The sequence below is a fragment of the Hyperolius riggenbachi genome, chromosome 4 (genome assembly GCF_040937935.1).
Source record: "Hyperolius riggenbachi isolate aHypRig1 chromosome 4, aHypRig1.pri, whole genome shotgun sequence".
NCBI classification, from domain to species: Eukaryota; Metazoa; Chordata; class Amphibia; order Anura; family Hyperoliidae; genus Hyperolius; species Hyperolius riggenbachi.
In genome coordinates this window covers 134706401-134720841 of record NC_090649.1, presented here as the reverse complement: position 1 = coordinate 134720841, position 14441 = coordinate 134706401, and the positions used below count along the sequence as shown (strand labels likewise).

The following is a 14441-nucleotide window of genomic DNA, read 5'->3' as shown; positions in this document are numbered from 1 at the left end:
TTTTTGGGTGTGTGTGGAGAGAGGTGGCAGGATACGGTTTCGGTTGGGGCGGCTGTTAATAGTCGGCCTTGGGCGGTAAGAAGTACAAATCCGGCCCTGAGTAACAGTAAGTACAACTAACTAACAATAATCTATCAGTAATCAGAAGGAAATAGAGTGTGTGTACACACAGTGAGTGAGTGCACACACGCAGGAGCTAGCTAGTAGCCTATAAACAGTGACAGTCAGTGAGTGTCCTACTCCTAGTACAGTATAACTACAATACTATTAGTAAAGGACAGCAGAAATACTGGTATAGATGAGAGAAATAAACAGAGGACAGCTGCCCACAGAGGCAAGGCCCCCCTGAGGCCTAAACCTGTAAGCTTGCAGCAGCTGCCTGTCTCTAATGTAACACACAAGCTACTAACTAAAATACAATGTCTATCTAACTAACAACAATATAGGTGTATATGGCAGGTGTAGGTGAGCAAAAACGCTAGGTAAATGATCACAATAGAGCACTTGCTAAGCCAAAGCACAAAGGAGCAACTCTCTCTCTGTACAAGTCTCAGGCAAGCATGGAGAAACGGAACATGGCGGCCGCTATTTATAGGGTAGGGGCTGGCCAGGGTCCCCCTCTGTGATTGGCTGCCGTCAGAGGGCCTGGGAGCCCTCTGATTGGCTCTAAGGACATCAATCTGGGCTATGACGCTATTCGAGCTCGGTACCGAGCTCGAATAGCGCCGTTTGCTCGAATAGCTCGAATAGTGAATGGGCTATTCGAGTGTACTCGGATAGCCCATTCGAATAGCTACAGCTATTCGGAGCTCGAATACCGAGCTCGGATAGCTGAAAAAGAGCTCGAATATTCGAGCTACTCGAATATTCGAGCTCTGCTGAGCACCACTGCATGCCATCATGTCACTGTACACTAAGCCGTCAGCTAAAGTCAATGCAGCTGGTTTCCTATCTGATGCCTTTGACATAACAAATGGCACCCGACAAGGGTGCCCGTTATCTCCCATCATATTTGTCCTCTTGATGGAAACGCTAGCTCAAAAGATAAGATCAACACCTGAAATAAAGGGAATAAACATAGGAGGGAACTCCCATACTATCAGTCTCTTCGCAGATGATGTCGCCCTAGTGCTTTCAGATCCTTTAGAATCACTACACCATCTGATTAAAGTGATAACCTCTTTTTCAGAAGCTTCATATTATAAGCTTAATCAAACTAAATCATATATACTAGGACTAAATATACCTCTAGACCTTAAAATTTCTATTACTCAAAAATTCAATTTTCCTTGGGCAGACACAGGAGTGCAGTACTTGGGGGTACATTTGACAGCAAAGGCATCAGATATTTTTAAGTATAATTTTATCCCTCTCTTAGAAAGTCTCAAAACGGAATCGCAATCCCTCAACAAATTCTCACTTTCATGGTCAGGAAGACTGGCCTCCTTTAAAATGTTCTTGCTACCGAAAATCCTCTATCTATTTCGTACGTTACCAATCCCTATTAAAGCCTCTTACTTTCAAGAATTACGGAAAGTCATTAATACCCTTATATGGGCAGGGAAAAAATCCAGAATAAAGCATAACATAATGACATGGCCCAAAAAAAAGGGAGGTATAGGGTTACCAAGCATGGAAACATATTACCATGCATGCAACTTAGACTTTGCCAAAGCTTGGTGGTCTCAACCCAAAGATAAAAAATGGGTATTCTTAGAACAAGATGTTCTCAAAGCAAACACAAGAGATCTCCTATCCAGCATGCTATTAGGACATAAACCGCCCAAACATTCCTTCCCATCTATTACCACTACACTTTTGACATGGGAAGTGTTTTTAAAACACCCCCCTCACAAAGGCATTCTTATCCTTCCTAGAATCCCAATGACAGCAATACAAGTAATGATCCCAGATATAAATGTAATACCTATGACAACAATGGGACTTAGACACCTCAACGATATGTATGTTGGCAACACTATCAAAACATTCACAGAATTAAGAAAATAATTTGAAATCTCTGAAAACACGTTATTTACATATCAAAGAATTGCCAGTTTTCTAAGAACTAAGAAGATAACCATCCCTGAAATCCACAGCCAAACACTCACAATGCTTAATGTGCTCAAACCAATCCAGGGTGGAATATCAACCTGGTATAATGAACTTCTAACAAACAGGGAGTCACCCATAGAAAAATACACCAAGATATGGTCATATGATCTAAAGACCGATATTTCAATTGACCAAATAATCTTAGCACAAAAAAAAATATCTCAATTATCTAAATGCATCTCCCACTGGGAACAGCATATAAAAATACTAACCAGATGGTATATCACTCCTAGAAAGCTGGCAACCTTTTCTACTAACTCTTCACCAACATGCTGGAAGTGCTCAGGTTCCATAGGTACTATGATACATATGCTATGGGAGTGTCCAATTGTTGCAGAACTCTGGAAGGCAGCAGAAGGTCACATACAAGACTACTTAGAACCAAACTTTCAGCTATCGCCACATATGGCTCTCCTAGGTATTGGTCTAGATACAATAAACATAAAAAATCGTATGCAAATATGTCATATAATTCTAGCAGCACAAGGTATGATAACTAGTAATTGGAAGTCCACAGAGAAACTAGACTTTGACTCTCTAATAGCAGTATACAAGAAAAACATCACAATGGAAAACTACCTCAGGCCCGGATGTCCTCCCTCCCAACAATAAGACATAAATAAACAGCAGAATTTTGAACAATAATACATAGTGGTATACTATATTACAACGTCACATGCTACTTATGAAGTATAGGTGAGACACAAGGTTCTTGTTTGTTTGTTCTGTTAAGGTACCCATAGTTAATTTTATAGTACTAGTCGTTAAGTATATGTTTAACATATCTATCCAATACTGGATATGATCAAACTTTTCCCATATATACGATCTACAGTTAAGACACTATAATCTGTTACATCTTAGCTAATACATCTTATAAACCCAACAAGTTTGTGGAACAGTAATACAAAAGCGACACCAAGCCCGGTAAACTTTGGAAAAGGCCAATACCATAAAACAAGACCCAAGATGGGCTTACCTAAACCAAAAGAATACAAAAGTCTTAGATTGATAGGTCTAGAGACCACTGCGTCAATCAAACACCACGGTCAGACCTGAGCCTACTTATCAGTCAGCCAAATATTGGTTAGAAATTGACTAGATGGGAGGCCATAGAACCTGACAAAAGCCAATCCAGGGCAACAAGAGTACGAAAGAATAAAACCTGTGTTCGCGAGTTCGGATTTCAATGTTTACCTGTACAAATGTATGATGTTCTGAGTACAATGTCTGTAGAAATTTCTCATATAACATGTTACAGTTCCTATGTTATCTTCTTACCATATCTTTTAATAAAAATTAGAATTGAAAAAAAAAAGTGTAGTATCTGTTCTTATCAGTTTAATATCTGATACATGAGAACAGACAGGAAAAGAAGTCAGAAAAACACACACAAAAAAACCCACAACCAAAGAAAAACAAATCATTTTTAATTTTGATTAGTCTGTATTGTACTTGCGCGGCGCAGTTGCTGCAGGTCAAAAAAAACATGAACGGATCACTTTCCTTCATGTTTGCACGTTGTCCTCTGCAAGAAAAGCAGCTGCATCCTTCCCCCAGAGAGCTTCCAGCGGACTGGCAGGCAGGGCCCTGGCTGCAGCCCCTTTACTTAGCAGCTGCCTGGGCTCAGAGCATTGTGACATCATCGGTTGGCTTCCTGCATGACTCAGCACCACCTGCTCAGGTGCCTGCTTCAGTGCCAGGCTGTGAGAGTGTGCAGCAGGCTAGGAAGGCAACTCCTGTTTAGGCTCTCCACTCCCCGGCCTGTGTCTCCCTCTTGTGGCACACCGCGCACGTCCACACAGACAGAGAGATATGAAGAGGAAGGAGGATGAACGAAAGAAAGACGCACTGTGTTCTCAAACAGCCAGCCAGGCTAGAGACTTGACTTCTTCCTCTGCCCTCCACACTCTCTCCTAGCGTGTTGCCAGAATGCAGGGAGTCGGAAGCCTACTTTACTTTTCTCTTCGACGTGGAGGCACGGCAGCGGAGGGGTGATGGCTGTTCCGGCGCCGGGCGGGGCCATGCTAATGTAATCAGGCGGCAGCTGAGCCTGGCCCGTGCGTCTGCATTTAGCACAGGTGCGCCCATCCCGGGGGCCCGGCAGGCCTGCACAGGCAGTGGGAAGGGCCCCCCCCCCTGGCAGCTGGTAGCTGGCCGGGGTTAGCCGGCTGTGCGGGGCAGTGCTGGGTTGTGCGCTGTTCGCCGTTGCTGCATTTAGAAGGTAATTAGGGTTAACGCTTCTCGGCCTTTTGGCTAAGATCAAGTGTAGTATCTGTTCTTATCAGTTTAATATCTGATACGTCCCCTATCTGGGGACCATATATTAAATGGATTTTTGGAACAGGGAGATGGAAGAAGAGCTTGCTCTGTCCACTCCGCGCATCGACCTGGTATTGCAGTACCTCCAGGACCGGTGCACTACTCTCTCTAACTAGTGTCAAAAAATAGATCAAAACTACTCAAATACCCAGCTGACTAACTAACTAAGTGTAGGTGAGTGTAGTGGAGAAATTAAGTGTCCCTCTGCAAAGTGAATTTGCCAGTAGCAAGTGTTGTGTATTGTCCACCCTGCTGTGCGGTCTATGTCTGTGCTGCTACTGTTGGGTGCAGGATACATTGTGAAATCCACAATAAAAACATTGTTTCAAATCTGTGTGTGCCTATTTTTGTGCATCTGTGTCATTTATTCATGGACTCTGTATTTCGCATTGGTTATCAGAACCTGAGAACAGACAGGAAAAGAAGTCAGAAAAACACACAAAAAAAACCCCACAACCAAAGAAAAAAAAATCATTTTTAATTTTGATTAGTCTGTATTGTACTTGCGCGGCGCAGTTGCTGCAGGTCATAAAAACCATGAACGAATCACTTTCCTTCACGTTTGCACGTTGTCCTCTGCAAGAAAAGCAGCTGCATCCTTCCCCCAGAGAGCTTCCAGCGGACTGGCAGGCAGAGCCCTGGCTGCAGCCCCTTTACTTAGCAGCTGCCTGGGCTCAGAGCATTGTGACATCATCGGTTGGCTTCCTGCATGACTCAGCACCACCTGCTCAGGTGCCTGCTTCAGTGCCAGGCTGTGAGAGTGTGCAGCAGGCTAGGAAGGCAACTCCTGTTTAGGCTCTCCACTCCCCGGCCTGTGTCTCCCTCTTGTGGCACACCGCGCACGTCCACACAGACAGAGAGATATGAAGAGGAAGGAGGATGAACGAAAGAAAGACGCACTGTGTTCTCAAACAGCCAGCCAGGCTAGAGACTTGACTTCTTCCTCTGCCCTCCACACTCTCTCCTAGCGTGTTGCCAGAATGCAGGGAGCCGGAAGCCTACTTTACTTTTCTCTTCGAAGTGGAGGCACAGCAGCGGAGGGGTGATGGCTGTTCCGGCGCTGGGCGGGGCCATGCTAATGTAATCAGGCGGCAGCTGAGCCTGGCCCGTGCGTCTGCGTTTAGCACAGGTGCGCCCATCCCGGGGGCCCGGCAGGCCTGCACAGGCAGTGGGAAGGGGGCCCCCCCCTGGCAGCTGGTAGCTGGCCGGGGTTAGCCGGCTGTGCGGGGCAGTGCTGGGTTGTGCGCTGTTCGCCGCTGCTGCATTTAGAAGGTAATTAGGGTTATCGCTTCTCGGCCTTTTGGCTAAGATCAAGTGTAGTATCTGTTCTTATCAGTTTAATATCTGATACGTCCCCTATCTGGGGACCATATATTAAATGGATTTTTGGAACAGGGAGATGGAAGAAGAGCTTGCTCTGTCCACTCCGCGCATCGACCTGGTATTGCAGTACCTCCAGGACCGGTGCACTACTCTCTCTAACTAGTGTCAAAAAACAGATCAAAACTACTCAAATACCCAGCTGACTAACTAACTAAGTGTAGGGAAGTGTAGTGGAGAAATTAAGTGTCCCTCTGCAAAGTGAATTTGCCAGTAGCAAGTGTTGTGTATTGTCCACCCTGCTGTGCGGTCTATGTCTGTGCTGCTACTGTTGGGTGCAGGATACATTGTGAAATCCACAATAAAAACATTGTTTCAAATCTGTGTGTGCCTATTTTTGTGCATCTGTGTCATTTATTCATGAACTCTGTATTTCGCATTGGTTATCAGAACCTGAGAACAGACAGGAAAAGAAGTCAGAAAAACACACAAAAAAAACCCCACAACCAAAGAAAAAAAAAACATTTTTAATTTTGATTAGTCTGTATTGTACTTGCGCGGCGCAGTTGCTGCAGGTCAAAAAAACCATGAACGGATCACTTTCCTTCACGTTTGCACGTTGTCCTCTGCAAGAAAAGCAGCTGCATCCTTCCCCCAGAGAGCTTCCAGCGGACTGGCAGGCAGAGCCCTGGCTGCAGCCCCTTTACTTAGCAGCTGCCTGGGCTCAGAGCATTGTGACATCATCGGTTGGCTTCCTGCATGACTCAGCACCACCTGCTCAGGTGCCTGCTTCAGTGCCAGGCTGTGAGAGTTTGCAGCAGGCTAGGAAGGCAACTCCTGTTTAGGCTTTCCACTCCCCGGCCTGTGTCTCCCGGGGTCCGTTAAAAATGGCGCCAGTTATCGTAGTTAAAAAACGGCGCCCCATAGAGAACCATTAACACTAGTTATTTTTCGTTTTTTGACAGCTAAAAAATGGCGCCGGCTTTAAAAATGAAATTTATCGTTTTAAAACTTTTTTTTTTGTCCTGCCTGAACGATATTTATCGTTTTAACCCCTGCTTTGCTGCCGTTTGGAAAATATCTGCCCGCCGGCTTTAATGTTTAAATGCAAAGCCCCCTTAAAAGCTAAAACCACCAAATTTGCAGGGAATGTTAAGAAGAAAATTGTGAACAAGAGGAAAAAAATTTTTTTTAAAAAGACCTTATAGTTTTTGAGAAAATCGATTTTGAATATTCTTCTTCTGACCGTGGGAAAATTAAACGCCCGCCGACTTTAGCGGTTAATAGCAAAGCCCCTTCAAATGCCAGAAACACCAAATGTGTAGGGAATGTTAAGAAAATAGTGGGAACACGAAGAAACAAAAATTATTCAAAAAGACCTTATAGTTTTTGAGAAAATCGAATTTAAATCTTCAAAGGGAATGTATCTATTTAAATCGCGTTCTGACATTTCCCTGGAAACTTTTCCCGCCGACTTTAGCAGTTAATAGCAAAGTCCCCTTAAATCCTAGCAACACCAAATTTGCAGGATATGTTAAAAAGATACTGGGAAACAATATTTAAAAAAAAAATTGATTTTTTTTTTTTTTTTTAAATTAAATTTTTTGGGGTTATGTTCAGAGTGTGGGAAAAGTTTTGAAAAAACTGACGTGGGGTCCCCCCTCCCGAGCCTCTGTAACCCCTTGTCTCCCATGCAGGCTGGGATAGCCAGAATGCGGAGCCCCGGCCGACTGGGGCTTTGCACCCTGAGCTATACCAACCCGCATGGTCCATGGTATGGGGGGGCTTCGGGGGGGAGGGGCGGCCAAGCCTTCTCCTCCCCCCGGAGCCCTTGTCCAATCCATGGACAAGGGGCTCTTCCCCACCTCCGGTGCCCCAGGAGGAGGTGGGGGCGACGACTCCCTGGGGGGGGGGGTTCATGGTGGCATCTGGGAGTCCCCTTTAAGAAGGGGAACCCAGATGCCTGCCCCCCTCCCAGGAGAAATGAGTATAGGGGTGCAGGAGTACCCCTTACCCATTTCCATAAAGGGTTAAATGAAATAAAAACACAACCACGAGAAAAGTCCTTTAATGTTCTAAATTAACCAGAAATACTTACCTGTACCTTTAAGAAAAAAATCCCACGTCAATTAGGTCCCACGACTGTATCCTCTATCTTGCGACCTTCAGTTACATGTTGATTGAAGATCTCCGCCGCCCCGACGCCACACACGCCGCCTCCGCCGAACTGCTCTCAGCTATACTAAGTATAGCTAAGAGCAAAAAGCATCTTTAAATTTTAGCTCCAATGGTCCCCATTGGTTCCTTAACAGACCAATGGGGATCAGGAGGATCCCCATTGGTCGATAATGAACCAATGGGGAGCCTTGGAGCCAAAATTTAAAGATGCTTTTTGTTCTCAGCTATACTTAGTATAGCTGAGAGTTGCGTCTATGCATCTATATAGACGCATTAGCGCTAGCTGCCGCTGCCCTCCCTGCCTCCCCCCACCTGTCACCCTTACCCATGCTGGCACCCATGGGTGCATTAGGTGCCAGCATGGGTGAGGGTGACAGGTGGGGGGAGGCAGGGAGGGCAGCAGCTAGCGCTAATGCGTCTGTATAGACGCATAGACGCAACTCTCAGCTATACTTAGTATAGCTGAGAGCAGTGCGGCAGAGGCGGCGTGTGTGGCATCGGGGCGGCGGAGATCTTCAATCAACATGTATCAGAAGATCGCAAGATAGAGGATACTGTCGTGGGACCTGATTGGCGTGGGATTTTTTTCTTAAAGGTACAGGTAAGTATTTCTGGTTAATTTAGAACATTAAAGGACTTTTCTCGTTGTTGCGTTTTTATTTCATTTAACCCTTTGTGGAAATGGGTAAAGGGTACTTTGTAGCCCTATACTCATTTCTCCTGGGAGGGGGGTGGGCATCTGGGGGTCCCCTTCTTAAAGGGGACTCCCAGATGCCACCATGAACCCCCCCCAGGGAGTCGTCGCCCCCGCCTCCACCTGGGGCAAGGGAGGCGGGGAAGAGCCCCTTGTCCATGGATTGGACAAGGGGCTCCGGGGGGGAGGGGGAGGCTTGGCCGCCCCTCCCCCCCGGAGCCCCCCCATACCATGGACCATGCGGGCTGGTATAGCTCAGGGTGCGAAGCCCCAGTCCGCCGGGGCTCCGCATTCTGGCTATCCCAGCCTGCATGGGGGACAAGGGGTTACAGAGGCTCGGGAGGGGGGACCCCACGTCATTTTTTTTTTGAATTTGCTATCAAATTTTTTTTTTTAATGTTCAGAGTGGGGGAAATAAATTTTTAAAGAAAACGACGTGGGGTCCCCCCTCCCAAGCCTCTGTAACCCCTTGTCTCCCATGCAGGCTGGGATAGCCAAAATGCGGAGCCCCGGCCGACTGGGGCTTCGCACCCTGAGCTATACCAACCCGCATGGTCCATGGTATGGGGGGGCTTCGGGGGGGAGGGGCGGCCAAGCCTTCCCCTCCCCCCCGGAGCCCTTGTCCAATCCATGGACAAGGGGCTCTTCTCCACCTCCGATGGGCGGTGGAGGTGGAGGCCGCGATTTCCTGGGGGGGAAGGGGGTCATGGTGGCATCTGGGAGACCCCTTTAAAAAGGGGTCCCCCAGATGCCCACCCCCCCTCCCAGGAGAAATGAGTATAGGGGTACTTGTACCCCTTACCCATTTCCTTTAAGAGTTAAAAGTAAATAAACACACAGACACATAGAAAAAGTATTTTAATTGAACAAAAAACATAACCACGAAAGAAGTCCTTTAATATTCTTAATTAACCATTAATACTTACCTGTCCCTTTAAATAAATGATCCCTCACAATAGCCTCGGAAATGTTCTATCAGTTACAATGTAACAAAGTTATTACAATGTAACAACTTTGTTACATTGTAACTACGCCGGACCCGACGTCACTCGCCGCCACCACCGCATACGCGTCTGCGTCTACCCGACAGAGCTCTGAGCTATATAGCTCAGAGCTCCCTAAGCATCTTTGTATTTGGGCTCCAAGGAGCCCCATTGGTCCTTAGCAGACCAATGGGGTTCCTTCAAATCAGAAGGAACCCCATTGGTCTGCTAAGGACCAATGGGGCTCCTTGGAGCCCAAATTCAAAGATGCTTAGAGCTCTGAGCTATATAGCTCAGAGCTCTGTCGGGTCCGTGCAGGACGCTAAGTCCCCGCCGCCTCCCGCTGCCCTCCCCGCCCCTCCCACATGTCACCCACATGTCACCCACATGTGGGTGACAGATGTGGGCGGGGTGGACAGCGGGAGAGGGCGGGGACTTCGCGTCCTGCAAGGACCCGACAGAGCTCTGAGCTATATAGCTCAGAGCTCTAAGCATCTTTGAATTTGGGCTCCAAGGAGCCCCATTGGTCCTTAGCAGACCAATGGGGTTCCTTCTGATTTGAAGGAACCCCATTGGTCTGCTAAGGACCAATGGGGCTCCTTGGAGCCCAAATACAAAGATGCTTAGGGAGCTCTGAGCTATATAGCTCAGAGCTCTGTTGGGTAGACGCAGACGCGTATGCGGCTGTGGCGGCGAGTGACGTGGGGTGCGGCATAGTTACAATGTAACAAAGTTGTTACAATGTAATAACTTTGTTACATTGTAACTGATAGAACATTTCCGAGGCTATTGCGAGGGATCATTTATTTAAAGGGACAGGTAAGTATTAATGGTTAATTAAGAATATTAAAGGACTTTTTTCGTGGTTATGTTTTTTGTTCAATTAAAATACTTTTTCTATGTGTCTGTGTGTTTATTTACTTTTAACTCTTAAAGGAAATGGGTAATACTCATTTCTCCTGGGAGGGGGGGTGGGCATCTGGGGGACCCCTTTTTAAAGGGGTCTCCCAGATGCCACCATGACCCCCCCCCCCAGGAAATCGCGGCCTCCACCTCCACCGCCCATCGGAGGTGGAGAAGAGCCCCTTGTCCATGGATTGGACAAGGGCTCCGGGGGGGAGGGGAAGGCTTGGCCGCCCCTCCCCCCCGAAGCCCCCCCATACCATGGACCATGCGGGTTGGTATAGCTCAGGGTGCGAAGCCCCAGTCGGCCGGGGCTCCGCATTCTGGCTATCCCAGCCTGCATGGGAGACAAGGGGTTACAGAGGCTTGGAAGGGGGGACCCCACGTCGTTTTTTTTTTAAATTTATTTCCCCCACTCTGAACATTAAAAAAAAAATTGATAGCAAATTCAAAAAAAAAAATTGACGTGGGGTCCCCCCTCCCGAGCCTCTGTAACCCCTTGTCCCCCATGCAGGCTGGGATAGCCAGAATGCGGAGCCCCGGCGGACTGGGGCTTCGCACCCTGAGCTATACCAGCCCGCATGGTCCATGGTATGGGGGGGCTCCGGGGGGGAGGGGCGGCCAAGCCTCCCCCTCCCCCCCGGAGCCCCTTGTCCAATCCATGGACAAGGGGCTCTTCCCCGCCTCCCTTGCCCCAGGTGGAGGCGGGGGCGACGACTCCCTGGGGGGGGGGGTTCATGGTGGCATCTGGGAGTCCCCTTTAAGAAGGGGACCCCCAGATGCCCACCCCCCTCCCAGGAGAAATGAGTATAGGGCTACAAAGTACCCCTTACCCATTTCCACAAAGGGTTAAATGAAATAAAAACGCAACAACGAGAAAAGTCCTTTAATGTTCTAAATTAACCAGAAATACTTACCTGTACCTTTAAGAAAAAAATCCCACGCCAATCAGGTCCCACGACAGTATCCTCTATCTTGCGATCTTCTGATACATGTTGATTGAAGATCTCCGCCGCCCCAACGCCACACACGCTGCCTCCGCCGCACTGCTCTCAGCTATACTAAGTATAGCTGAGAGTTGCGTCTATGCGTCTATACAGACGCATTAGCGCTAGCTGCTGCTGCCCTCCCTGCCTCCCCCCACCTGTCACCCTCACCCATGCTGGCACCTAATGCACCCATGGGTGCCAGCATGGGTAAGGGTGACCGGTGGGGGGAGGCAGGGAGGGCAGCGGCAGCTAGCGCTAATGCGTCTATATAGATGCATAGACGCAACTCTCAGCTATACTAAGTATAGCTGAGAACAAAAAGCATCTTTAAATTTTGGCTCCAAGGCTCCCCATTGGTTCCTTATCGACCAATGGGGATCCTCCTGATCCCCATTGGTCTGTTAAGGAACCAATGGGGACCATTGGAGCTAAAATTTAAAGATGCTTTTTGCTCTTAGCTATACTTAGTATAGCTGAGAGCAGTTTGGCGGAGGCGGCGTGTGTGGCGTCGGGGCGGCGGAGATCTTCAATCAACATGTAACTGAAGGTCGCAAGATAGAGGATACAGTCGTGGGACCTAATTGACGTGGGATTTTTTTCTTAAAGGTACAGGTAAGTATTTCTGGTTAATTTAGAACATTAAAGGACTTTTCTCGTGGTTGTGTTTTTATTTCATTTAACCCTTTATGGAAATGGGTAAGGGGTACTCCTGCACCCCTATACTCATTTCTCCTGGGAGGGGGGCAGGCATCTGGGTTCCCCTTCTTAAAGGGGACTCCCAGATGCCACCATGAACCCCCCCCCCCAGGGAGTCGTCGCCCCCACCTCCTCCTGGGGCACCGGAGGTGGGGAAGAGCCCCTTGTCCATGGATTGGACAAGGGCTCCGGGGGGGAGGGGAAGGCTTGGCCGCCCCTCCCCCCCGAAGCCCCCCCATACCATGGACCATGCGGGCTGGTATAGCTCAGGGTGCGAAGCCCCAGTCGGCCGGGGCTCCGCATTCTGGCTATCCCAGCCTGCATGGGAGACAAGGGGTTACAGAGGCTCGGGAGGGGGGACCCCACGTCATTTTTTTCAAAACTTTTCCCACACTCTGAACATAACCCCAAAAAATTTAATTTAAAAAAAAAATAAATACAATTTTTCAATTTTTTTTTTTAAATATTGTTTCCCATTATCTTTTTAACATATCCTGCAAATTTGGTGTTGCTAGGATTTAAGGGGACTTTGCTATTAACTGCTAAAGTCGGTGGGAAAAGTTTCCAGGGAAATGTCAGTACGCGATTTAAATAGATACATTCCCTTTGAAGATTTAAATTCAATTTTCTCAAAAACTATAAGGTCTTTTTGAATAATTTTTTTTTCTTCGTGTTCCCACTATTTTTCTTAACATTCCCTACACATTTGGTGTTTCTGGCATTTGAAGGGGCTTTGCTATTAACCGCTAAAGTCGGCGGGCGTTTAATTTTCCCACGGTCAGAAGAAGAATATTCAAAATCGATTTTCTCAAAAACTATAAGGTCTTTTTGAAAAAAAAAATTTTCCTCTTGTTCACAATTTTCTTCTTAACATTCCCTGCAAATTTGGTGTTTTTAGCTTTTAAGGGGGCTTTGCTATTAAGCATTAAAGCCGGCGGGCAGATATTTTCCAAACGGCAGCACAGCAGGGGTTAAAACGATAAATATCGTTCAGGCAGGACAAAAAAAAAAGTTTTAAAACGATAAATTTCGTTCAAAAGGTCTGCACTATTTTAACCTTTAAAACGATAAATATCGTTTTAAACATATATCGGGCAGAAGGGGGCGCCATTTTTTGGCTGGCGCCATTTTTAACTAGACGCGTGTCTCCCTCTTGTGGCACACCGCGCACGTCCACACAGACAGAGAGATATGAAGAGGAAGGAGGATGAACGAAAGAAAGACGCACTGTGTTCTCAAACAGCCAGCCAGGCTAGAGACTTGACTTCTTCCTCTGCCCTCCACACATTCTCCTAGCGTGTTGCCAGAATGCAGGGAGCCGGAAGCCTACTTTACTTTTCTCTTCGACGTGGAGGCACGGCAGCGGAGGGGTGATGGCTGTTCCGGCGCTGGGCGGGGCCATGCTAATGTAATCAGGCGGCAGCTGAGCCTGGCCCGTGCGTCTGCGTTTAGCACAGGTGCGCCCATCCCGGGAGCCCGGCAGGCCTGCACAGGCAGTGGGAAGGGGGCCCCCCCCTGGCAGCTGGTAGCTGGCCGGGGTTAGTCGGCTGTGCGGGGCAGTGCTGGGTTGTGCGCTGTTCGCCGCTGCTGCATTTAGAAGGTAATTAGGGTTAACGCTTCTCGGCCTTTTGGCTAAGATCAAGTGTAGTATCTGTTCTTATCAGTTTAATATCTGATACGTCCCCTATCTGGGGACCATATATTAAATGGATTTTTGGAACAGGGAGATGGAAGAAGAGCTTGCTCTGTCCACTCCGCGCATCGACCTGGTATTGCAGTACCTCCAGGACCGGTGCACTACTCTCTCTAACTAGTGTCAAAAAACAGATCAAAACTACTCAAATACCCAGCTGACTAACTAACTAAGTGTAGGGAAGTGTAGTGGAGAAATTAAGTGTCCCTCTGCAAAGTGAATTTGCCAGTAGCAAGTGTTGTGTATTGTCCACCCTCCTGTGCGGTCTATGTCTGTGCTGCTACTGTTGGGTGCAGGATACATTGTGAAATCCACAATAAGAACATTGTTTCAAATCTGTGTGTGCCTATTTTTGTGCATCTGTGTCATTTATTCATGGACTCTGTATTTCGCATTGGTTATCAGAACCTGAGAACAGACAGGAAAAAAAGTCAGAAAAACACACAAAAAAAAACCCACAACCAAAGAAAAAAAAATCATTTTTAATTTTGATTAGTCTGTATTGTACTTGCGCGGCGCAGTTGCTGCAGGTCAAAAAAACAAGGAAC

The 14441-nt window shown here is 47.4% G+C and overlaps 3 non-coding genes across 3 annotated transcripts; all 3 read left to right on the top strand.

Annotated features, from left to right (window-relative positions):
• The first annotated feature begins 4351 nt into the window (after positions 1-4351).
• Positions 4352-4542, top strand: LOC137505601 (U2 spliceosomal RNA). Its single transcript, XR_011020209.1, has one exon. It is a non-coding gene; the product is annotated as a U2 spliceosomal RNA (small nuclear RNA).
• Positions 4543-5721: 1179 nt separating this feature from the next.
• On the top strand, positions 5722-5912 carry LOC137505058 (U2 spliceosomal RNA). Its single transcript, XR_011019680.1, has one exon. It is a non-coding gene; the product is annotated as a U2 spliceosomal RNA (small nuclear RNA).
• A 7900-nt stretch (positions 5913-13812) lies between these two features.
• On the top strand, positions 13813-14003 carry LOC137505600 (U2 spliceosomal RNA). Its single transcript, XR_011020208.1, has one exon. It is a non-coding gene; the product is annotated as a U2 spliceosomal RNA (small nuclear RNA).
• Positions 14004-14441: the final 438 nt, after the last annotated feature.